This window comes from Microtus ochrogaster, chromosome 2 (assembly GCF_000317375.1).
Source record: "Microtus ochrogaster isolate Prairie Vole_2 chromosome 2, MicOch1.0, whole genome shotgun sequence".
NCBI classification, from domain to species: domain Eukaryota; kingdom Metazoa; phylum Chordata; class Mammalia; order Rodentia; family Cricetidae; genus Microtus; species Microtus ochrogaster.
Window position 1 is genome coordinate 3,189,345 of NC_022010.1, and position 24,042 is coordinate 3,213,386.

The window sequence follows — 24,042 nt, forward strand, 5'->3', positions numbered from 1 at the left end:
GCTCTCACTTGCCAGGGCTGTCAGCCGCCACCGACATCACTCTGACTGCAGGTCACAATGTGCCTCATGCGTGCACAGACAGCGGCAAACTGCACAGAGATGCCACTCAATCTGCACGCAGTCCTTGCTAGCTGGGAATTATTATCACTATTTGTAGAACGCTGAAGCCCAGAGAGGTTCAACTTCCCCAAGGCTGCCTAGCTGGTGAGTGGCAGGACCTGAGCTCTGTCCTGGGTGTCGCTGACTCCACAGTCCTCTGCCACCAGGATAGGCCCCTCCTTCCACTACAATGCCATCAAAGGGAGTTACTCACTGCTGGACCTGGCCCTCTCCATTCTCCCACATTCTTTCCATTTGCCTTGGCTACACCCAAAATTAGAGCAAATTCTATTTCTAGAGTCTGTGCTTCGAATGACAATGACGCATGAGCGTGGCTCGGGGGTGTCGTCTGATCTTGCATGAGAAACTCTCTGACATCACCATTTGATCTTTCTGATCCATTTCAGAGGCTGCCGTCTTACTTGGGTCTTTATTCCTACAGCAGACTCTGGCTCGAAGCAGCAAACCCTGAACTCTCGAAAAAGCCTATGGAAGGAGCCGCATGGCCAGGTCACACTTGGGACAAGCCTAGAGCACAGCGTGCCCACAGCAATGGAGTCCAGAAAACTGGACTCCACTCCTTCCTGGGTCTGTGGTCTTTAAACTCCACAGATACAGCCGCTGCTCATTCTGCATAGCCAATCACTTCTTACATGTGAAGACTGGCAGTGGGGCTAAGCCACTCTTGTGGGAGTCCTGACTGCCCCGAGACACAAGCCCAGAAAGAGCAAAAATGGTGCTGGAAGACCCATCACCCTCACGCAGCTTCTGGCTGTGCCCGTGAGGGTTCTTTCAGAGCGTTTTAACTGAGCACCCTAGTCAGGGTTACTACTGCTGTGATGAGACACCATTACCAAGAGCAAGTTGGGGAGGAAGGGGCTTCCACTTCCACATCACTGTCCATCACTGAAAGAACCGATACAGGGAAGGAACCTGGAGGCAGGAGGAGTGTTGTTTACTAGCTTGTTCCCCATGACTTGCTCAGTCCACTTTCTTAAAGATCCAAGAACCCAGGGATAGGCTGGGCCCTCAACCATCAATCACGAATTAAGAAAATTCCCTATAGGCTTGCCTATGGCCTGATCTTATAGAGACATTTTTCTCAGTTAAGGCTGCCTCCTCTCTGAAGACTCTAGCTTGTGTCAAGTTGACTTAAAACTGGCCAGCTCACTGGGCAAACCTACCCTGAATGTAATTGGTCCCATTCCACGGGCTAGACTCCAGACAGAAGTAAAAAGAAAGATTGCCGAATACCTGCATCAGCCTCTGCTCCCTGATGCAGACTCACGGTGCCCTCGGCTCACACTCAAATAGACGCTTGCCCTTCAGATTCCTTCACTGGGTGTTTTGTCCCAGCAACTAGACAGTAAGTATTAGCAAATGACAAATGCAAAGTGCCCAAGACACTTGTATTCCAGGCAATGACGGGGGGGAGGCTGTGCGATTTCACACTTGCCTTGGTAAGTTGGCATCTCACTTTTCACTTGAAGCTCTCCACGAGGCTCAAACTCGTTCTCAAAGTCACGCCTGGCATCCCTTTCCTCTGAGGAGGCTCCAGTTTAGCTCCACAACTGGCATTCAAAAACACAAGACAAGGTCTTGGGCTGGGGAGATGGCTAAGCGGGTAATGCATTTGCTGTGTAAGTGTGAGGGTCTGAGTTCAAATCCCCGGAAGCAATAGCTTACATCTGTAACCCAGTGGCCAGCTAAGAAGAAGCTGAGGACCAACACCCCGACTCGTTCTCTGACCTCACACAGACACCATCACACAAGTTCACGTGCATGTGCACATGCAGGCAATACACACAATAATATATTACACCTAAGCCAGGTGTAGTGCTCATACCTTTAATCCCTGCACTCGGGAAGAAGAGACAGGTGGATCTCTGAGTTCAAGGCTAGCCTGCTCTACATCAAGAGTTCCAAAACAGCCAGGGCTTCGTAGGGAAACCGTCTCAAAATCTAAAATAAATTAATGAATAAAATAAAAACATTTACACCTAGATTTTTCTAGTCATCTTTGGACCTAACCTGGAGCCACACTAGATCTGCAAACTTAGCTGATGGCATCCCAGAAGCCCGTATGTTCCACTCTTGTCTGATGAGGTCCCTCAGGGGCCTCAGCAGGAGTCATTCAGGAGCTGGGCCATTGGTCCAGGGTCACACAAGCCCAGAGAGGGAATACGATAGCCCAGAGGCCACACAGCTGAAACTCAGGGCCCGTTAAAACAACGCACTGAACACCCATCAACAAAACTGCCCATTGTTAGATTTCTTTTAGCTGCCTGCCGGGCGGGCACGGGGCCAAGGCACTGAACAGCGGCGGCCAGCGCGTACCACGCTCCCGCCAGGCCCAGCCCTTTGGCGCCCCGGTGGATTCGTCCGCAGCCCAGGAGCAGGGCTCAGCGCAATGCTCAGCTTGGAGCCCAGGCCTGCGGCGGGCGCGGCGGGTGGCCGGGACGCAAGGAGTTAAGCGCGGGCGGCCGGGCCGGGCTGCGGGGAGGCGGCGGGCGCGGGAGCTCGGGCTGCAGACTGCTCCAGCAGGGCCGGGAGTGCGGGCGCCCGCGCAGCCCCAGCCTCCTGCCCGGGCTCAGCCTCACACAGCCCCAGCCCCGGCTCTTTCGCGATCTGAGCTCCGTACCCCGCGCTGCGCCCCTCTGGGCGCGGAGACCTCGGCGCATCCCCAGGTAAGCAGCAGCCACGGGTCCCCAGCGAACCCCGCGCTGCGGAGAGGTGACAGGCGGCTCCGGGGAGATGACAAAGTTTCCTCTGGCCGCGGACGCTTGGGGACATCCCTGGGGTCGTGAGGCTACTGGAGCAGCGGGGGGCCTTGGATTAGACTCGCGCACCCCGCTGCGGGCCAGTTCCCAGCCTGGAGAGAAGGGGCTAGTGGTACCTATGAGCCGGCCTTGGGGTGGCGCCCGCACTGGGGAACCAAGCGGAAGCCAGGGCCCCCGCAGCGAGGGCTACGCGAAGCCCACTTTGCAGACTGGCTTCTTTGGGTCCTGAGGGGTGTGTAGAGGGAGACAGCCACTTACCCTATCCAAAGCCCACCAGGCCCAAATGCCTTTCCAGGAGCCCCTTGACTCCTTCTGAGGCTCCCAAGGGGCACACCCCACTCCTTGAAGCTCTAGAGGTGCTGCTCCTTTAGGGAGAGAAAGAATAAAAGAAATCTAATAGAGGGAGCTGCCAACACTCCTTAATGAGAGGGGACCCGTGGCCGGGTTGCTGGTAACCTCCTGCCCAGCTGGCAGCTGGCCACTTCAGGTCCCTGAAGCTATCCCAAACCAGAGCACCGCTCTGAGTGTGGTGTGGCCACACACCTTTCTCCCTAGAGAACGCACACTTTCAAGAGGTCAGCCCTGAGTCCACACTCTGGTGGAGGACACCACTGTCCTCCATTCCTGCCTGGGGCTGGAGTCACTGGCATACTGGTTGATCTGGGCACTCTTTTGGCCATGAGCTGTGTTTGGAAATGATCCCTTGGCGGTGGATGAACCTCCTGCTGGGGCTGGGTGTCGGCCTTTGGAGAGCCCCATTGCTGGGGGTTCTTGAACCGTTACTTGAGGTTTTAAGGACGTCCTGCCTTAGCTTCGGATTCTGAAGCCGACTTCCCAGGCTGCCCAAGGGCAGGCACTCCAACGGGAGTCTGTGCCAGAGATCTTGAGGAAAACCCTGCTCTGATTTTGGAGGTAGCTTCAAACAGGTCTTTGACTTGCTGTGTGACTTAGGGCAAACCACTAGGCCTCTCTGAGCTCAGCTGCTGTTTCTCTTAAGAATGAAGACCATGTATCCTCAGAGATCCCCATTCAGGCCACTTTGTGACCCTGAGCAATGTGACAGGTGAGATTTTCAAAATTTTGGGCCATATGTATGTGTGTGAGCATGTACACAAGTGTGGGAGGTGGGGGGAGTGCATGTTAGTGTTTAAGAACCCAGGTCTCAAAGTAGATCTGGGTAACCCCTGGCCACTGCTCCACTGAAAAGTAAGAGTTTATAGTTCCTACTTCAGAAGGTGCCAGGAGCACTGACTGGGATGATGCCGGGAGCACTCTTCTCAATCTGACCGAGTAAGGAAGCAATTGGGGATGCCTGTTTGGAGGTCTTGTGCAGGGATCCTGGGAACCGTTCCCCCACGGAGGCTTTCCTAGAACTCGGAGTATCCTGAGTCTCCAATCGCAGGATACCTGTAGTCCCTGCCCCTTCGCCCCTTTTGCTTCCTTTTAAAACCGCTGCTGGACCAGCTGCTCCCAGTGGGGAGCCCAGGGCAGTCTGGGAGGGCTGGATGCACCCAGCTGCTGCGTCGTCATGGCAACGGGAGATGGAGGTAAGCTGTCTCCATGGCTTCAACTTTGCAGCTGTCTAGGGACCCAGGGCAGGGACGTTCTGTCTGTTCCGGGTCAGGCATCCAGTCTGCCTCAGGGCTGGGCATGGCAAGCTGCTGTTCCCAGCAGGAACAACCAACGCCGGGAGAAGCGTGCCTGCTGGATTTGCGGTGGGGGTGGGGCAAAGCCAGAGACTGCCGGGAGAGGGGCAGTCTGACTGGTTGCGAAGCCTCCCAGGGTCAGCTCTGGGTTCTTGCTGACGCTGTGGGTGGAAGAGCAGAACATGTCCTGCATGGATGGACGTGGCGGGTGCAGCTTGGGGATAGATCCACTGAGCGCTGGTAGAGTTGGTGCGGTAAAATTTCAGGACGCTGGGAAATGAATAGTTTGCCCTTCTGGTGGACTGGGGGGGGGGCATGTGTGTGAAGGAACACATGTGTAGTCGCTGCAATTGTGTGCCTATTTAGTCATGAGTGCACCAAGCACGTGTGCGTGCACGTGTCTGAACAGCCAGGGTGAACTTGACACCTAATGAACATGTGTGCCCATGGGTGTAGGGATGTGCATGCTGTGTGTGCGTTCCTCTGAGAGAACAACTACCTGTAGGTGTGCATGAGGAGCGGGAGGTGAGTGTACTGTGCACTTGGGGACATACATGTGGCTCTCAGGCCTGTCGGTACATGTTTAGAAGCACGGCCTGACACACTGGCTCGACCCTCTCTGGGTTGTGGGCATCTCTTCATTTATATCTCTGCAAGCCTCTGCATATGAATTTTGAAGCATGTGAGTATCATGTCCCTGCACTTATGTGTGTTTGTATCAGTGTGTGCCTCCATGTAACCATGCACATGTGTGTACACAGTCATACATGTGAATGTGTGGAACATTGCATCCTTACTTGTATCATGTGTGTGCGTGTGTGCATCTACAGTGTCCACTTGAATGTACCTGTGTTCTCTGAAGTGCCTAACTTCTACATACATCTCCTGCGCTGAATGTACCCAGGGTATCAGGTTGCAACATCTTGTATGTCATTGTAGTCTTTGCCTGTGTGCGACTGTGTGGCTTCTGTATGTGCCTTGTGTGTGACTGGGTGGCTGTGGAGATGTGGACATGTGTGTCCCAGGCGCCCCGGAGCACGGTGCCTTCCCAGCCTCCCTCATCACTCATACGCCTGAGTCTCTCTCACCAGAAGTCCCCACCGAGGACAGTTGCTGCACACCCCCAGATGCTGAGAGCACAGGTATGCATCCAGGCAGAACATCTGAAAGCAGGCAGCCCCGATGTGCCGAGCATCTCCACAGCGCTTCTAATTAGGAGCAACTTGTTTCCCTTAAATAAACAAATCAAGTGAGGAAAGAAATTGCTGGAGATTAATGGCTCCCCCGAGCAGGTCCAGATGTTTGGAAGGTGGGAACTGGGGTGAAACATGAGCTGGATCTTTGGTCCTGGAGACTGTAAGAACATCTGCTCAGGATCCTCTTGGCATGGAGTGGGGTGAAAGTGAGATGCCAACTAGGAGGGCACAGGCCCTTCCCCAGCCTGGCTGGTGCAGGGCTGTGGGATAGACGTGTGTACACAGACATACATGTGAATGTGTGTCTCCAGCCCCCTCTGCATCGATAGTCTTGGCCCTGAGACCTCATTTGCTGTTTGTCTCACTCAAGGTGCAGGCAGTGTTTGCACTCTTGACCCCATGGTTGGGTTCAACCCGGTGTCTGTCACTGCGCCTTAGAAGAGGTGGGAATGACAATGTGTGTGGCCTGTGTGTGTGAACCTGGCTGACAGGGCTTGTCTTGCGTGAGGGAGGAGCAGAGTTCGGTCTGGTCACGGATGAGCTGGAGAAGCCACGGGGGCTTGTTTGATATGCGCCATCACTATGGTCCTAGCTGAGTGACAACGGTGGCCACTAAGTACGTTTGCCTTCCTGACCCTGTCTGACCCTGGTGTTCTGTGTAGAACCACCCAGTGTGCTGCTGCTGGTGGCCATCCCAGCCCCACCTGCTCTCCACTCAGTCCAACACAATGACAATAGCATTTTCTCAGCACACACCACATACTTGACACAAATGTCCCCTGTCACTCGTGGGAGCCCTATGAAACAGTTTCTCTTACAATCTTTTGTGAAGCTCAGAGAGGTGTGTGGATTTATCTGGGTCACACAGCCCAGAAAAAGGCCTTCCTGGGAATTCACAGAGGCCACCTGATGTCAGACGGTACATTTTAAATATGATATCATATTGCCTCCCCAGTGCCAGAAGGCAAGTCTGGCATAATACAAGTCAGAGCTCATGAGACCTTTTCTGATTAGCTCGCCTGAAGATGTATTGATGGGAACAGGTCAAGGCACAGAACAAGCCAATGTTTGTATAAATGTGGGGGAAATTTCCAGATCATTCATCAGTCAGCCCATCTCCCTATCCCCCTACCCTCCTACAACCCATCCATCCATCCATCCATCTGTCTGTCTGTTTACCTATCCGTCCATCCACTGACATATGCACTCACCATCTACCCAGCAATCAATCACACACATATTTATCCACCTATTTGGTGTCAGTATTTGCTGATCCCAGTGTTTGCTGGGCTCCCCTCGGTGACGTGTTCTGTGTTGGTCACAGACGTCACAGTGATGTCCTCAAGGAGCTCATGGTCTGGAGAGGTAGAAGGGTCTGGGCTCTGGAGGAACCTGAGATACCCGAGGCAGGGATGTCCAGTCTCCGCCCCTTCCGGAAGGAGCCCTGGTCTCCCAACACTGACGTTTGTGTTTTGTGATGGAGGACATGTTCACTAAGCCCTCTGCGAGCACCCAGCACAGTTCACACCACAATAAATGACAGTCCTCCCTCCCCTTTATACAGCAGACAGCCAGATGGCACAGCAGAACTGTCTGGGGAGGGTAACCCTTTGTTCTGCTCAGAACCCAGTCTTCCTGGATCAGGACTTCCCATGCTAAGTCTGGAAAAGCTCCCTTCTCCTCAGCCCAACCCCAGAGGAGGAGCCAGACTCTGCTCAGCAAGACCCAGAAGAACAGGAAACTGGTAAATCAGGCTCATGTTCTTTTTTGTAAATAAAGCTTTATTAGCACACAGCTAGGTCCGCTCATGTGAACTCTATGGGAGTTCTGAGCAGTGCTAGGCAGGGCAGAAAGCATGTGAGTTTCACGGTCCATAGTGTTTACTGTTCGAACCCTGCTAGAAAAAAAAAATCACTGACCCCCCGGCCCCGCCCAAACTCCTCCAGCTCCCCAAACTGTGGCCAGGGAGAAGAGATGAGTCTGGCATTAATGAACTTGGCTGGAACACCATGGATCAGGTGGCCTCTGAGGTTCCTGCCCTGTATTGTTGAGTTACTCAGAGGGCAGGGAAGACTGGCCACTCCCGAGACTATGAGCTATGGGCTTATTAGTTAGAGGTGGGGTGGGGATTCTCAAGACCATATGGACAGTGGGGGACAGTGGCTGTGATGCAGACTTCTGGGAGCACATCTGTGTCCCCTCCAGCCCTGACTCCAACAAGTGCACCTGGAAACCTAGGGCAATGGGGCACCCCATTCCGAAGCTTCCAGGTTTAAATGTCCACGTTGCTAGCTCACTTGTTGGGTACTGTATCGTGCTCTGATTCCTCCCCAAGCTTGGTGTGGTCCCGTGAGTGGGGCGTGGTCCTGTGGTGGGGCGTGGCCCTGTGAGTGGGTTGTGGTCTTGTGAGTGGGTGTGGTCCTGTGAGTGGGTGTGGTCCTGTGAGTGGGTGTGGTCCTGTGAGTGGGTGTGGTCCTGTGAGTGGGGGCTAAAGGGAGAGTTCCTGAGTGGGAAGTGAAGGTGGGGAAGCTCCATTCAGCTTTGTAGGAGCAGATGCAGCCTCTCTGCGCAGACCCCTTCCTCTGTGTGGGCCTCGGCCTTCCCATCTGGAAAATGGAAGGGAAGAGTTGTACAGATACCCAGGAATAATCCTACAATCTGCCTTCACAGGGTCCCAACTCCCTTTCTTCTCAGTATAGCTCTGAACTCCCCTCTCCTGGAAGCCTGGGAGGGCTAGAACACTTGTACATCAGGATAGAGACGCCCTGGTCACCATTGCCTCTGAGGAAGGGGTTGACAGTGCCTGGCGCCAAAATCCCCTTTCTCCACTTTTCCTACAGGACAGTAAGGCTCAGAGAGCTTCGTCCCCTTGCTCATGGTCACACAGCCAGTACGTGGCAGAGCTGAGGCTTAGGCCTAGATACGCCTGACCTCAGAGTCTATGTCTCATGTCCTCCACTGTGAAGACCCTGTTTTTAACAGGTGGAGATGACAAGCATTTAAAGATCCCATAAGAAGCGTGTCGCCCTCCTGTTGTGTGTGTAGGTAGGCTAGTGATAGAGAAATGACTTGGCCTGACCTGTGTCAGCGAAGCTGGTGGCTGAGGAGTCACGGGTGGCAGCAAGGCACACAGGGGCCCCGAGGACAGAAAAGAGCAGCAACAAAGGCAGGGCTAGGGCTGGGCTGAGCACATCAGCCTCCAGCCTTGCAGGTTCATGGAAGGAGGCCTTAGCTCCAGGAGCTGGTGCAGCGAGACATTCAAAACCGATGGGATTCTCCAGCTGCCTCTCCGTGGCCTCCACTTTGCTAATGTGACCTCAATGCCCCATCCAGTGTGGCTTTTTGCAAAACAGTGACCTGGCTCTGTATTTTTTATGTTTGTCTGTACATAGTACAGTACAAGTACAAGTAATAATAATAATAACAACAATAATAATAGTAAACACATGCACACATGCATACACACATGCACACTACACACATGCACACACCATGTGTGCACACACATACACACAACTGTGTCACTCAGAGCAGATCCCTCCTCTTCACTCTTTCATGTGTCCCCATTTGTCCTGGATATTCAACCACACCTAGAACAGGGACACTGTCCCATGTCACTGCCAGCACAGTGTGGGGACAGAGCCTCCGTGCGCTTCTGCTCAGTGTCTGCTTCCTTTCTTTACCCACTGTCTCTAATAAGCTTGGTGACCTGGTTCTCAAGATGACCATTTCTAGAGGAACGAATGAGGAGCGTGTGGGATGGTGGAGGAGGTCCAGCTGGGCATGACAGCCGGCAGCCCTGGGACATGCGTGGCTGAGGACTTTGAAGAAATAAGATGCAGGAAAAAGAGGCACAGCACCAGAGAGGCCTCTGGTGGGGAGCAAAGGACCCTCCTCAGCTTGTTCTTAACTTGTTATTACAGGACAGGCTTGGTGGCCAGGGTGTCAGCCCCAGGCACAGACAAGCCCTGTTGAGCAGTCAGAGTGAAGGGCAAGGAATCTGCAGGGATGGAATTAAGCTGCTGTGGGATCTGACACCCAGGGAGACTTGTCAGAATGTGATGTTTTGCTTCCCACCACGTTAGGTCAGTGACATCTGCCTAACTGTACCCAGGGTCCCAGAGCCCTGCCACCTCTCGCTAGCTGCCCAATGTCTGAATCTCGTACCTTAGTCTTGTCTCTTGTAAGTGGGACAATGGCATGTGCCTTCTCCTGGGGCCATAGGGACATTTAGTAAGTCTCACAAACCTCCAGCACAATGCTTGGCTTGGATCAAAAACCCACATAGAGCTCCCAGCCAGATGCCCAGACAGGACATAGCTGGTTTAAAATAGCAGAGATTTGTGTGGATCATGGTGAGTAGAAACCTAAGCAGCCAGGAAAAAGACGCCAGGCTCCGGGTGAAACAACGGATCTTCCCACCTGGCCGTGGCCTCGGACCAGGTTCAGCCCATTGCCGTGTTACGAAGAGGGAGAAAATGAGATGCATGTCTCCATGTGCTCACCACCTCCACCTTGTGTCACAGCAGAGACGCAAGGAAGGCTCACATACCTTGGGCTCGTCTCTCGGCTGTGTGGCCTTGGGCCATTGAATCAATCCCTCTGAGGCTCAGCATCCATGTTGATCAAGTGGAAGAGAAACTTTGAAGACAAGGCCGGTCACTATATACACCACGGTCACCATCCCATACCTCAGTTTCCCCATCTGTAAAATAGGAAGGATGAGCTTGTGTTGCTAAGCAATGTCCCCTCTTGGTTAGAGGATGTCAGCTGAGAGAGCAAGGGGGGGGGGAGTCTCCCAGGACCCATGTCTGGCTATGAGTGTCTGGGATGACACTACTCTATGCTGTTTTGTAAAACAGAGATGACAATGATCAGATTTGCCCAGACGGCTGGGTGAGAGTTCAATATTAAGAGCAGAGCTCGGGCTGTGTCCCCGGAGCTGTCCCAGGAGCTTGGGAAGTGTGACCCTGTCACTGGGCCTAGCATTTCAGCCCATTCCCTGCACAGGGCAGCAGAGGGTACAGAGAACAGGAAAGGAAGGGACTGTGGCTTTGGGGACTGCTCCTAGTCATCCTCCTGAGGCTGAGAGGGGCTGGCATTTGTCCTTGTTTGCCCCTGACTTTCATGTCAGCTCTGCCTGTCCCCTGCTTTAGGGACCGGGCTCAAGGCTAAGCTGTGGTTTCCTTCTGAGTGCCCGGGAGTAAACAACTACCCGGGCAGCCCTCAGTATCTACCTGAAGGCTCTGCTCTTCGAGGCCAACGTACCTTTGGGTTTGAACTTGAGCAGAGCAGAAGGAAAGGGACCGAAGGTCTTCCAGAGCTCACAGGAGGGAACACTTAGCCCTAGAATTGCAAAGCATGGGGACACTGGGACTTGGAATTGTCTATGGGCTTGCAGAGTTAATGCCTATGGTCTGGTACTAGAACCTTGGCCTTCCATGGCCTGATCTGCAAAGTTTCCTCCGACTTTTGCAAGCATATGTTTTCCTGCAGCTTTGTGACAGGTGACTGCGGGTATATCAGCTTATACAATACTGATTTAGTCTCCTATTCTACAGGCCAAAGTTATAAACAAGCCAGGAGGCTGTCACCCTCCAGGAGCTCCTAAGCAAGGTCCATTTGTCCTTCTTTTCTAGCCTGTGGAAACCACCCACATCCTGAGTCTCACTGCCCTACATGGTCCCACATCCATTTCCAATCTCCATCTGAGTTTCATGTCTCCTCCATGTGAGGGTCCCTGTGAGGACAGTGCCTGGCTGTGTGGCCTAAGCTAAGCTTGCCATCAAGAGCCTCAAGCCCAGCTGGGCAATGTTGGAGCACGCCTTTAATCCCAGCACTCAGGAGACAGAGGCAGGTGGATCTCTGTGAATTTGAGGCCAGCCTGGTCTACAGAGTGAATGTCAGGACAGGTTCCAAAGCTACAGAGAAACCCTGTCTTGAAAAACAACAACAACAAAAAGATCCTCATTTGTAGTGAAAGGAGCAGGTAGGCCTGCTTTTCATCAGGCCCAGCTCCTGCTCGGCTAGCTTTACACCCGAAATAACAACACACAAATTGTATTCTTTTAAACACTACCTGGCCCATTAGCTCTAGCCTCTTACTGGCTAACTCTCACATCTTGATTAACCCATTTCTAATAATCTGTGTAGCACCACAAGGTGCTGGCTTACCGGGAAAGATTCAGCATCTCTGAATCTGGTGGCTGGCTCCATAGCATCTCTCTGACTCTGCTTCTTTCTCCCAGCATTCTGTTTGGTCTACTCCGCCTATCTAAGCTGCTGTCCTATCAAAAGCCAAGGCAGTTTCTTTATTAACCAATGAAATTAACACATAGACAAATGACCCTCCTCCATCACTCAAGCCCTATTCCAGAACTCCTGACACTGTGGACATTGTCCCCATCAATTCCACGTGATGCCCCTGGGGGACTCCTCAGGCACACACTTGTTTACTGTACACAGGACATGCTAACTGAGCATCCTCTGTTATGTTGAGCACCGTCTGCGGCTGATGGTGGAGCAGGAAGTTTGCTACTCCTGTGTCCTCCAGAAGAGCCTGAGCTCAGGACCAATTCAGAAGCAATGGCTGTATGACAACTGACAGCTCCCAGCCTGGGTCCTCTCCTTCAGGAACCTTTTCCACATTCTAAGAACTCCACTGTCCTGTACTGTTTGGCCAAGGCCCCCTCTGTGGGTGGTCCAGCTAGAGTGAGCACACAGATCAACTGCGCTCACGGTATTTGTGATGACAGAAAGCCTAAATAAAGTGGGACTGTTGTGTGCAGGCACACAAGCAGGCACATGCTCATGTATGCACACGTGATGAAATTTCGACCCAGGCAACAACAGACTGTGGGTGTGCGTTTAACATCCGAAACAAACCCTTAGACTCCACGATGATGACACGTTACTCGATTTTGTCGGTTGTTGCTGTTGGCCTTTCTGTAGCTCTCCTGAGAGGAGTCCAAGGCCTCAAGTATGTGGGCAGGGGCTCTGAGTCCCCGCCACACCGCAGCCTCCTGGGTATTCATCACAAACAAACTGGAGGTCTAGAGGCCAAGAGATAGCTCAATGGTCGAGGCCCCAGAGGCAGGGCAGGCACTCCAACCTCCAGTCACTCCCTTGCTGTGTTCTATTGCGATAAGACCTCACACACTACAGGGAAGAGCATCTCCAGGTGTCTGGAGTGGGGGCCGTGGGCTCCAGCAGAGCCCAGGAAGACCCCACAAATTTGTGTTGCAGTGTGAGACGTGGAAGGTAAACACGCCAGAGTCCTACATAACTTGGAAGGAGTCTGGGAGCATACACTCCAAAGTGTGCTCAGCCAGGAGTATGTGATGGGCAGGCGGCTTTCCAGAGAAAAGGGAGGTGGGGAACTGAGGCTGTCGCCAGATAGTGGGGACGGCAGCTGCAAAGGCCCTGAGGTCCCAACAACTCGCCCATGGGCATAGGCTGTAGAGCTTTGTGAGGGGGGCAGTTGATACCCCAGCAGAGCAGCACAGTCCTCAGGGACCCTGGGGGGGGGTGCCTCTGCTCTCTGTCATCTGGCAGAGGGACAGCTTCTGAAGGGTTTGATTAAAGGGGATGAGATGAGTTCGTGATATTGGCCAGAGCAGCCGAAAAGAAGCTGCCCTGGGGCTGGAGAGATGGCTCAGAGGTTAAGAGCATTGACTGCTCTTCCAGAGGTCCTGAGTTCAATTCCCAGCAACCACATGGTGGCTCACAGCCATCTAATGAGATCTGGTGCCCTCTTCTGGCATGCAAGCATACATGGTAGGGATGTTGTTTACATAACAAATACATAAATAAATAACATTAAAAAAAAAAAAAGAAGCTGCCCTGTATGAGGGGAGTCTGCAGAAATTCCCCAGGGAGCCAGGGTACCGCAGTGGCTTCTGCTCCTGTCGTGGCCTTGGCCTTGGGGTGGGGGAAACAAGAAAAAGAGTCCAAGGAGTTTCCTAAGCTGTTGTTAGTCCCTTAAATGCCTGCCCGCCATTATCCCCTTGCTGCTGGAGGCCTGTGGGCTGTCTTAACTTCTATTAACGAGATTTTCTTTTTATTAAAGGAGAGCCCCACCCTTCCGAAAAGCAACCCCCAGCTGTGTTTTGATAGAATTAATAACAGCGGTGCAGAAGTACAGCTAAGCTTTGATTCTTCTCCTTATGGGATGGGAACGGATTGAAATAATAATTATGAATCCCATTTCTGAGCAGCCCCCTTTCCGCCCACCCTGGCACAGTGCATGGCCTAGTGAACTCTGAACACACACAGGTCCTAAGGGCACCGTGTCTCAGCTCTTGGAGGCAGGGGACAACCCCCAGAAGCTGCGGGTTCTAGCCTCGGAGGAAGTGGGGGAGGGCAGGCCCGGTTCTCAGCTCCCAGCCCACCTCACCCCCCTCCCATGCAGCGTGGAAATAACGGTAGTGTTCACCCGTGCTGCATTCTTGGAATGCTAAGAGATAAAAATCTCAACTTAAACATTACATTCTTTTTACTCTCGGGCAGAAAGGGGAATGTATCCGCTCGTGTGAGTTTTAATCCAGAGCTTCAGGCTTGACTGGATCCAGGAGCTTGAGAGCGCCACCCCCTTCCTCATCTCTCACAGTTACTGGTCCTTTGGTTTGTTTTCTTCTGTGGACTTCCCTCTCAGCCCAGCTCTTTGCTTCTGGCACTGGGTCCCATCGGCACCCCCAGAACCACATCATTGAAACACTTTTAGTGGTTCTCAAATTACAGCCACATTCTCAATCACGGTCAGTCACTCAGGACCAAGCAAAGCCTAGAGGACTGGGGGTGGGGGAGGATCGCCAGCGAGGGAGTGGCCCTCTGCGGTTTCCTAAGCCACAGACACTGGCAGATGGTCAGGGAGGGGAGAACCCCAGGGGAGAGTCAAGGCCTCCTCAGCACCAGTCATATTGAAGTGACTGACAGGCAAGCTGAGAACTTTATAGATGAAAGGAGGCCCAGCACACACAGGCTTCCCCTGCCTCAGGCACACAGCTCCAAGTGCACAGCCTGTCACTGGCAGGGTGTCACAGGGACCAGGCGGGTTCTCAGCAAGGACTTAGAGCAGTGAGGAGAGCCCTCAATCTGGGCGCTCAGTCTGGACTTCACAGCTGCCCCGTGGCACCCTGGACTGGTCACTGCCCTCTGCTGTCTATGTACTTAGACGTGTGTGTGTGTGTACATGTATGTGTACCCAGGTGCCTAGCCTCCACACTGCAAAGTCAGCTCTACCTCCTCCAACGAAGAGGGTCTTGCCAGTGTGGGGATGGGGACCCCTCCCACCCCAGTGCCCTGAAGAGCCCCAGAAACCTCCATTGTTCTGAGAGAAGGATCGTGGTGGCCTCAGGCACCTTTAGAAGTATCCAGCTTTGTGTAGAGACTCAGCTGAGTCGAAGCAGTTGGTTTGCTGTCTGGGATTATTAATGCTTTCCCTGATTTCCCGGGATGAAGCTGCAGAGGCTGAGAATTGAGTCCATTCGCTGTGCCCTCAGGGAAGGGAGGGCTCCCTCCCGGCTGCCCTCTTTTGAGCTGTGTGCCCAAAGGGGCCTCAGTTTTCTCCCTACAGCATGGGGGTGCCAGCACATGGTAGGTACTCATTAAAACATATCCTTGCACACCACAGCCCCAGCAGCCTGTGGGAAGAGAAGCGGACCCTTCCTAACTCCCGCTGCCCCCAGTCTCTTTTCCTTCCTCCTCCACCTCTCCATCTCTCTTGCTCTTCCTCTGTCCCCTCTGCACCAGGCTCTAAGTACAATTAGCACTTGTGGAACTGAGATTTTAACTCCAGCTCCCATGAACCAGGAGGCTCTACCTCTTGTGAGGAGACCCACGGCAACCTGAGCCCATTCTCTATTCTATAAGTGCCCAAAACAGATGAACAGGCTCTTTTATTGCAGTCTTAACTACTAATATTAGCTCTCACAGGACACAGTAAATGTGTATGTTCGCGTGTGACTGCATGTGCATATGTGAACACATATGGTGTGTATGTGTATATATGTACACGTATGTGTGTACATATTTGTGTGACCGTGTATGGGCATATGTGTGTGAACATGTGTGTAGTATGGATGTATGTACATATATGTGTGTGAATGGATGCATGCATTGCACAGAGGGGGGCTACAGAATGGATGTGCATGGTATACAAGTTGCAGAGGCTGCCACAGGTTGCAAGGCTTTGGAAGGCTGAGGGAGTCTGTACAGCTGCAATAATGTGTTAAGGGAGCTGCTGCTCAGCCATAGAGCAAAGAGTCAAGTTCAGTGGCAGGAAACTGAGGCAAGAAGTAGGTCCTGATGGACAGACAGGTGGATAGACCAACAGACAGGTCCAGGTCCTGATGGACAGACAGGTGGATAGACCAATAGACAGTAGCCTGTGTCAGTACTGAGGGACCAAGCTAGAGAGTCCTGGGTCCTTGGTAGACACAGCCTGGATCCATGGACCCTTCCCTGGCCGGTCTCTGGAGCTGAGTGTCCCCAGATGGGAAAGACCATGGGAAGGCCTGGATGAGAGGCCCACCTGGGTTAGTCACCACTGGGAAGACTCAGAGTGACCAGGCCGTGATCCAGTTTCTCCTTAGTTCCCATTACCTGCTTCACCATCCCAGGCAGCTGCTGCTGCTGCCCTCCACACCCTCAGGGCACCCAGAGTCTGTCTGTCTGGTCCCCAGTGCTGCTCACCTGCCTAGCTCTTCCCTGCCCTTACCCTCTCTAGAGCTGCTGGCTTCCAGCAATTGCCTTCCACTTCCAGGAAGCAGTGCCAGCCAGCATCTGGACCTCAGTCCTCTGGGAAGAAAGGGCAGAGGGAGAGTGGTCAATTCTGTAGCATGTGCAGCAGAGGTGGGCACGCTGAGAACATCTGGACACACACACACCCGCTGCCGCCCCATCGCTTTCCATTTGGGGAAACTAAGGCCAAGAGAGAAGGAGATTCATCCAAGGTGCAAAGCCTCTTGGGATCAAAGTTGGGTGCCGATGTAGCCTGCCGCTCCCCGTGCTGCCCCCTCCCTGCAGTCCTGCCCTGACACTTGTACACTACAGAGCTCCTAAGCACACCAGCAGGAGGCTCAGTGGGATGGCTCCCTGGAAGTTCCTGTTTGACTCCCTCTTTCTCTTTCTCTGTCTCTCTCTGTCTCTCTGTCTCTCTCTGTCTCTCTGTATCTCTGTCTCTCTCTCTGTGTCTCTGTCTCTCTCTGTCTTTCTCTCTGTGTCTCTGTCTCTGTCTGTCTCTCTGTCTTTGTCTCTGTCTCTCTCTGTCTCTCTCTCTCTCTCTCTCTGTCTCTCTCTCTGTCTCTCTCTCTCTCTCTCTCTGTCTCTCTCTCTCTCTCTCTCTCTCTCTCAGCTTTTAGACAAGAAAAGCTCCTCCACAGGGGAATGGCCAATTAATAGTTCTCTTTGGCAAGATAACACTCCTTTTTCGAGACTGGGTTTGCCTCCCCTGAGGTCTAACCAGTTCTTTCCAGCAAGTCCCTGCCCTCCCTCCTCCCTTCCTCCAGCCCTCGCTTATACTAAAGGAAAACTGTGCTTGATAAGAGGGCCCTGGCCCCCTGGCTGACGTAACTGCCCTCTGGTCCGTCTCAAGGCACAGGGATGCTTTGGTTCTTTACAATGAGGCTTTTAGCACAGCTTCTCCTCCCCTGGGACCTTGGAGGAAACTGAGGAACTGGAGAGAGGAGAAACAGAAACCAGACCCCATAAGCTCCCTTTCAAGGGAGACAGACTGGTAGACTAGACCCTGACAGCTCCAGTTACAGAGCGCTTCAGCAAATGGCCCCTTGACTCGGTTTCCCCGTGGCAGCCGATAGGAACTTGGCCAAGAAACAACAAAGTTGGAGCCCTGTTTGGCTCCAGGCAAGGCTCCAACCTGAGCAGGGCAAGGAGGAGAAGCGGGAGAACAAGGGCCTGGTGTGCTTCTGGCATGGGAACAAGGGCACCCAAGGGCCAAGCTCCGCAGGCTCCAGCCAGGATCTGGGAGTCAACAGAAAGCCACCACGTGGCCAGCGCCTGAGGCCTGGCAGTCACCCCTGCTGCAGAATGTGCCTGGGCAGAGCATGTGCAGAACAGGCCAGTGAGTAAGAGTGGCTGATAGAGTCTGCTCCAAGGCAAAAAGGACACCAAAGGATAACCAGGCTCACCATGGAAACCCAACCGTGGGGACTTGAGGTTCCTTTCCCTGACGGAAAAAGGCTGCGACCATGCATGGCCCTGGGAAGAGCTGACTGGAGGTGTAAGATGGGGGCATCTAGTGGTGCAGAGAAGCACCATCGTCTGTGTAAGGGGGTTCCTCACAGACCTTAACCATGTCACAGCCTGCGCGACATTCAACAGTTCGCAATGAGACCCCACTAGTGAGTGCCTCTGACAGCGACTTAATTCCCGTGCCTCAGTTTCATCACCCAGTTATCCCGAGGGTCAGAAACAGAGCAGAGCTGGCTCCGCTGCCCGTTCAGGAGAAGTGTGCATTCTGCATTTACACTGAGAAGCTCCGTCTCAGTGTGGGTGAGCAAATCGAGAACCTGAACTGTGCCCTGTGTGGCCACAATCCACCAGTCCCTGGGCACCTCTAACAGCACTCCAGGAGAAACTGAGGCAGCAATGGTTCTGCCCCCTCCTGCTCTTGATCTTGCACATGTTACTGAGTGTTGGCGTGGTCGCCACAGGTCACCCTGGAGCGGTCAGCGGTGCAGAGGACAAGCGAGAGCCCAGGAAGACTGGCCACGGTTGATGGGTCTGTGTCCTGCTGTGCAGCCTGGACATGAAAGGCAGGCCGGTCAGCAGCCTGAGAGGAAGGCTGAAGGCAGGAGTGTCCCAGGGCATAGCCCTGAGTGTCCCCAGAGAGTGTCAGCAGGTGTGTCCCTCTTTGTAGCATTCACACCTTCTGCCCTCAAACACTCTCACAGACGTGAGAGCCCAAAGGCCAAGATGGAGCTTGCATGGCTAAAGTCAAGATCTGGGTCACACCAAGTGCTGGCGACGCTAAGAGAACCCACCCTTCTCCAGCCAGCTTCTAGAAGCTGCCCACATCCCTGGGCCCGCCGCCCTTTCCTTGTGCACCCATACATCCTGACATTCTGGCGTCCTGGCCTCTCTTTCCCTTGTGATATCACCGTGCACGGGAGTGACCCAGACCAACCTCCCCATCACATGCAGTCTTGTCGGGTGACATGTCAGGGTTCTGGGAGGAGACCGTGGGAGTGTCTGAAGGTATAAGAGACCTTGGAAGCTCCAGGAGGGAGACAGCTTTCAGTGTAGAGCCGCTCTCTTGGCTCGCCTAGATCTGTCTTCCAGGGTGTCCCCAGATTTCATGCTTTGTAAAAAGTGAATCAAGTCCTGTTTCACTCGGTCTCCTCCTGAGTGATGATGAATCGTGGGAAACAGGGTTGCAGTGTTGTTTTGGGATGTTTCTGAGAATTCCTGTCCCTGCGGGGATAGCCACCAGCATGCTCAGGAAAGCTCTTAGGAGGAAGCTGGATTTTATTCAGCCTTGTAACCTCATGCCAATCTTACAGCAAGCATTTAGTTATGATCTGCTTGTTGAATGACTGATTGACCAAAAAAGGGCTGCATGATTCCCAAGATAATCTAAGAGATCAGTTCAGCAAAAGCCCCAGCCCTCTTAGCACTGAGCACCCCAGAGGACTTTAGTGAGCATGCTGACTCTGTGAGCCTGACAGAACTGGGTTCGAATCTCAATCCTACCATTTACACGCTGTGTGACCCTGAGCAGGTCGCCTCACCTCCCTGAGCCTTAGTTGTCTTCTGTGTATAATGTGGATAGTAACACTGACTAGGAGTGTGCGGCTATGTTTAAATAGACGATACATGACATGCAAAGCCTGGAGCCATGCCGTCTTTCACAGTTAGAGGAGCTTTCATTGCTGATATCGGTGCCCCACCCCCACTGGCCGAGAAGGCCCCTCTGGAGGTGTGGGGAACTGTCAGGGACACCCTGTGATGTGGTCCCCACACATATGCTCTGTTCTGTCCCAGCAGAATTCCTGTTGCAGTTCAACTGCTCAGATGCTGTGTTGGGAGTGTTTTCCCGAACGCTTGCCAGAACTAAAAATTTCATGTGAGCAGAAAATAGCCTTTTTTAATTTGGTTTTGTGTCGTGTGGTAGAATCAGATGGGAAGAAAATGAAGCCAGACATGTTGACTTGTCCCAGAGAGGAGGGGGCTGGGCTGGGAAGTTGGGGGAGACACCTCCCTTTCCACGTTCTTCGTAACCACAGCTCACTGGAAACAGCACCTCCGCGGGGTCCTGTGGGTGACAGTGAAGGCCCAGCCTGGCCAGCCAAGAGCAGCTGCCAGTGCTCCTGAGGAGGCTTGGGAAAGCAAGGACACAGTCCCATCTTCAGTCTGTTAACTCCCTGTGAGCTGAACCCTGTACTTTCAGGAATGGCGCGTGGTGGCGGGATTTAGAGAGCAGCCTTTTGAAGAATGGGCTGGAATCCGGCCCGGTCTCTGTGTGCGGGAGCCAATGTTCTGAAGAATAGGGTTAGGCAGGCTGCAGAATTGCATGGAGGTGGACAGGCGTGGATGTGTAAAGTCTGTGGAATCCATCTCAACCCCCAAATCAGCTGTCCCAGAGACCCCAGATTTCCTGAACCCCTTAAGTCAAACATAACATGGAATCCCCACAGAACGCTAGACACTTCATTTCCCTGCCCACAGGGACCGAGAAGTGTCCCTAGCAAACACACCTGTCCCCGGGGTACCCCCCGTTTGCGAATGTAGCACAGGCCCCATCTCTGTCCTCTCTACATGGGACAGGCTTGAGACAGCTGGTGTTTGTGGGGGCACCAAATGTCGGATGTCCCTTCAGGCATTGCAGGGGTTTGTTTGAAAACCCATGCTTTCTGCTTGTCTCTCCCACCCCTGACCCCCTCACATCCAACCTCCTCCTGGCAGTATCACCCCCTGAAGCTCACCACTGAGCTCCGAGCACAGTTAGCAACTGGAGAAGAGGGAGATGTCCTGGTTGGTTCATGTCAGTGTGAGAAAAACTAGGGTCATCTGGGAAGAGGAGCCTCAGTAAAGAAAATGCCTCAGCAGATTGACTCTGCAGGGAAGTCTGTGGGGCATCTCATTGGTTGACGATGAATGATTGATGTGCGAGGGCCCACTGTGGGCGGGGTCATCCCTGGGCTGGTGGCCCTGGGTTCTATTAGAAGGTAGACTGAGCAAGCCAGTAAGCAGCACCTCTCCATGGCCTCTGCATCGCCTCCTGCCTCCAAGTTCCTGCCCTGCTTGAGTTCCTGCCCTGCTTGAGTTCCTGCCCTGCTTGAGTTCCTGCCCTGCTTGAGTTCCTGCCCTGCTTGAGTTCCTGTTCTGGCTTCCTTCAGTGATAGAGTATGGCTGTGATCTAGAACGCCAAACAGGTCCTGTCGTCCCCAGTTTGCTTTTGGTCATGGTATTTGTCACAGCAATAGGCTGAGGGCGGCTCCCTCCTGCTCACAGTGTGCTGGGCTGGACTTGAGTGAGGGGGATGTTTTCTGTCTAGAAAAAAAAAAACAGCAGAAAGTAGAGTTCCTGCCGGCCTGCAGGTCCTGCCATCAGCCTGCCACAGCAGCTTCAGGGTCCACGTTCTCGTTACTCAGACTCACGGCTTGGCCGAGGGCCTACTCTCCTTGTGGAGTCTGCACGGGTGACAACTGTATAATGACCACCACTGAGGCACCCTCCAGGGCTGACTGCTCCCAGGATATCTCTGTATCTCTGCTACTCATCCATTCCCTTCTGAACCCCTGGCCGCCACTGAGATTTCTGCCATCTAAGTGGTATGTCTTTTCTGGATTTTTAAACAATTAATTAGCTGGGTATATGACTATATTATGTCTACACTCCAGAAACAGACACAGAAGGATCACTACTTCGAGGCCAGCCTGGGCTATCTCAAGAAAAGATCAAAAAATTTAAAGTTAATTAATTTAGCTGCTTAGATTTAAAAACTGAACCATGGCATAAACCAGCTCAGAGGAACAGGATCCCTGAACACAGTCTGATGTCCCAGACGACCCTGGGATGGGACTGCTCCCCAGCAGGGTAGTGGCTCTCCCCCTCTCCCTGCCTGTCCAGTTACTGTTGCGCCTCTCTCTCCCCAGGGATTTGAGACTGAGGTTCTGGCCATGCCCCTCCCTCACCCATGACCACCCTGCAGTCTTTATTTGAAGGTCATTTTTGTTTCTGCCTAAATGTCAGAAAGCCTGGCCACCTGCCTGAAATTACGAAGAGTAACAGATACGGAGGCGGAGGTGTCGTGGTGGGAATTAATCCCCTGGAGTTCAAGAGCAACTCCTCTGAGGCCATTCAACCACCCAGTCCTGGCGCTGTCCTGGGCTCCCCTGTGTTCTCTGACCAGCAGTGTTCTGCCCGCCCCACAAACCCTCCAGTGGCTCTGGGTCAATAATTTATGCTAATGCTGCAACTCACCCCACTGACCCCCTTCCTGGCGTGAGGCAGAGAACAGGACACCCAGAGATTAAATTGCGGTTTAGGGGGCCTAGTGCTACAGGGTAGTGAGTGGGAGGCTCAGGGCCAGAACACAAAGGCAGCAGCCACTCTCCTTGCTGCTAAGTCCTGAAAGCTGGTGTTTTCTCCCCCTCGTTCAGTAACCCACATAGTTACCGCACATCTGTGAGCCAAGTGCTGAAGCCACAGCAAGGGGCAGATGGGCCGCACCCTGCCCCCGGGATACAAGGCACCAACCATCATTCTCATTCCTGCCTTGCATTTGTGTGTGTGTGTGTGTGTGTGTGTGTGTGTGTGTATGCGCACGCGTGTGCATATGTGTGTCCTAGATGCTGGGACCGTTACCGCAAGCTGCCCTGACCCAGCCTCCTCTGCTTTCTTCTGGGAGACACCACCCCAGGCTCTAGCCATGGCCCCCTCTGCTGTGTCTGGGACTGGATGTGCTCCCCACCCTTGCACCATCCATGGTGTTTTTCCCACTGTGCTCTCTTCTCTGGACTCCTCCAGCCTCCTGAAGCCCCTGCGTCATCCTGGCTCTCTGGGTGCTTGGCTCTGTACTGAGCCTAAGCCTGGTAGTATCCACACCCCTGCTGGGGAAGACTCCATGCCTATCTCCATTCTACAGATGGGAATGGCTAAGCTCAAGCTCCCCAGACCTGCAGCTGCCTCTGCCCGGCACTGCCCCATGGACAGGTTTCTGTTATAGGTCTCTGCCTCCCTAGCCTACAGGGGAGTAAGCACTCGGCAAACACTGTGCCACAAGGCTCCCCCTTCTCAGATCATGTGAGCAGAAGGGATTGGTCCTGCATAGGGAGGACTCCATCTCCAGGCCCAGGGGTCCCTGAAGCACCCTTGCTGGGAAAGCAGCTGTGGGAGGAGGGCTGTTGAAGGTGCTGGCTTTTCTCCCTGGTGACATTTCCCAGCAAACAATTGCCATGGCTAGAAACAAAGTCCAGGGGCTGGGCATCCCTGGGCGTGTTACTGGCGGGGAGTCTGGGCTTTCTCCTATGCTCAGATAAAGACATTTGCCCAGTCAGGCCCAGCGGTGTAAGAGCTGAGGCCCCCTCCTTACAACTTCACACTTCACATAGGAGTTTGGCCGGTCTGGGGTACACGCTTGGCCTTCCAAGGCTTCTGTTTGGGTGTGAGCTGCTTCTGAGACCCAAGCTGAAAGTAAGTCATGATGGGGGTGTCTTGTGGGGATGGAAACAGGTTGCTGGACTGGGGTGGCCCCAGGAGAGCAGATTCCAGTGGCCAGAAGGACAGAGCTGCCTCTAAATCCCTGCCCTCCAGGGTTATGTATGACATGACATAAGACATATATGTGGTATGGTATGACTGACATGTAGCATGATCTGATATGTGCTTAGACCAGTGTCACATGGCATAGCGTGATGCGATATGAATGTGATAAATGACTTGGTTTATAATGCAAGGCAGTTATAACACTCCTCAGCTTAAGATGGGGCCACATCCTGATTAATCTCGGCATATGCCCAAATCAGGATCAGCTCAGATGTGTGCCTCCACATAACCTGTGGGTCCCCTCTCAACATCATGGGGTAGGCTGGAGTGACATCTCGCTACCGGTGCCCAGTGGCAGACAAGAAACGTGTACTACAGAGAGCCACAACCTGGGGGAGAGATCCCCACTAATGATGCATAGCTCTCATGCAGGTCCTGTCGTACCTTCTTCCGTCTGCACCTGTAAGTCAAACCACCATGAAACTGCAACCTTCTGGGGTGCTGTATGTGACTCTTCATGTCATAGTGTGCAGTAGCTGCTGGTTTCCCTGGTGATTTGTCCCATCATGGTGTGCAGTAGCTGCTGGTTTCCCT

At 53.3% G+C, this 24,042-nt stretch overlaps 1 protein-coding gene across 3 annotated transcripts in view; it reads left to right on the top strand.

Moving 5' to 3' along the window:
• The first annotated feature begins 2,283 nt into the window (after positions 1-2,283).
• The window catches only part of Wscd2 (WSC domain containing 2), a 92,810-nt gene continuing 71,051 nt past the window's right edge, over positions 2,284-24,042 (top strand). The window contains exon 1 of one of the 3 annotated variants that reach the window (XM_005344242.2): positions 2,284-2,786. The gene's annotated coding sequence lies outside the window, so the exon portion shown is untranslated. Of the gene's footprint in view, positions 2,787-3,473; positions 3,943-5,464; positions 5,668-24,042 lie in introns of those variants that run through there. The other 2 variants (XM_026783865.1, XM_026783866.1) reach the window with 2 other exon arrangements.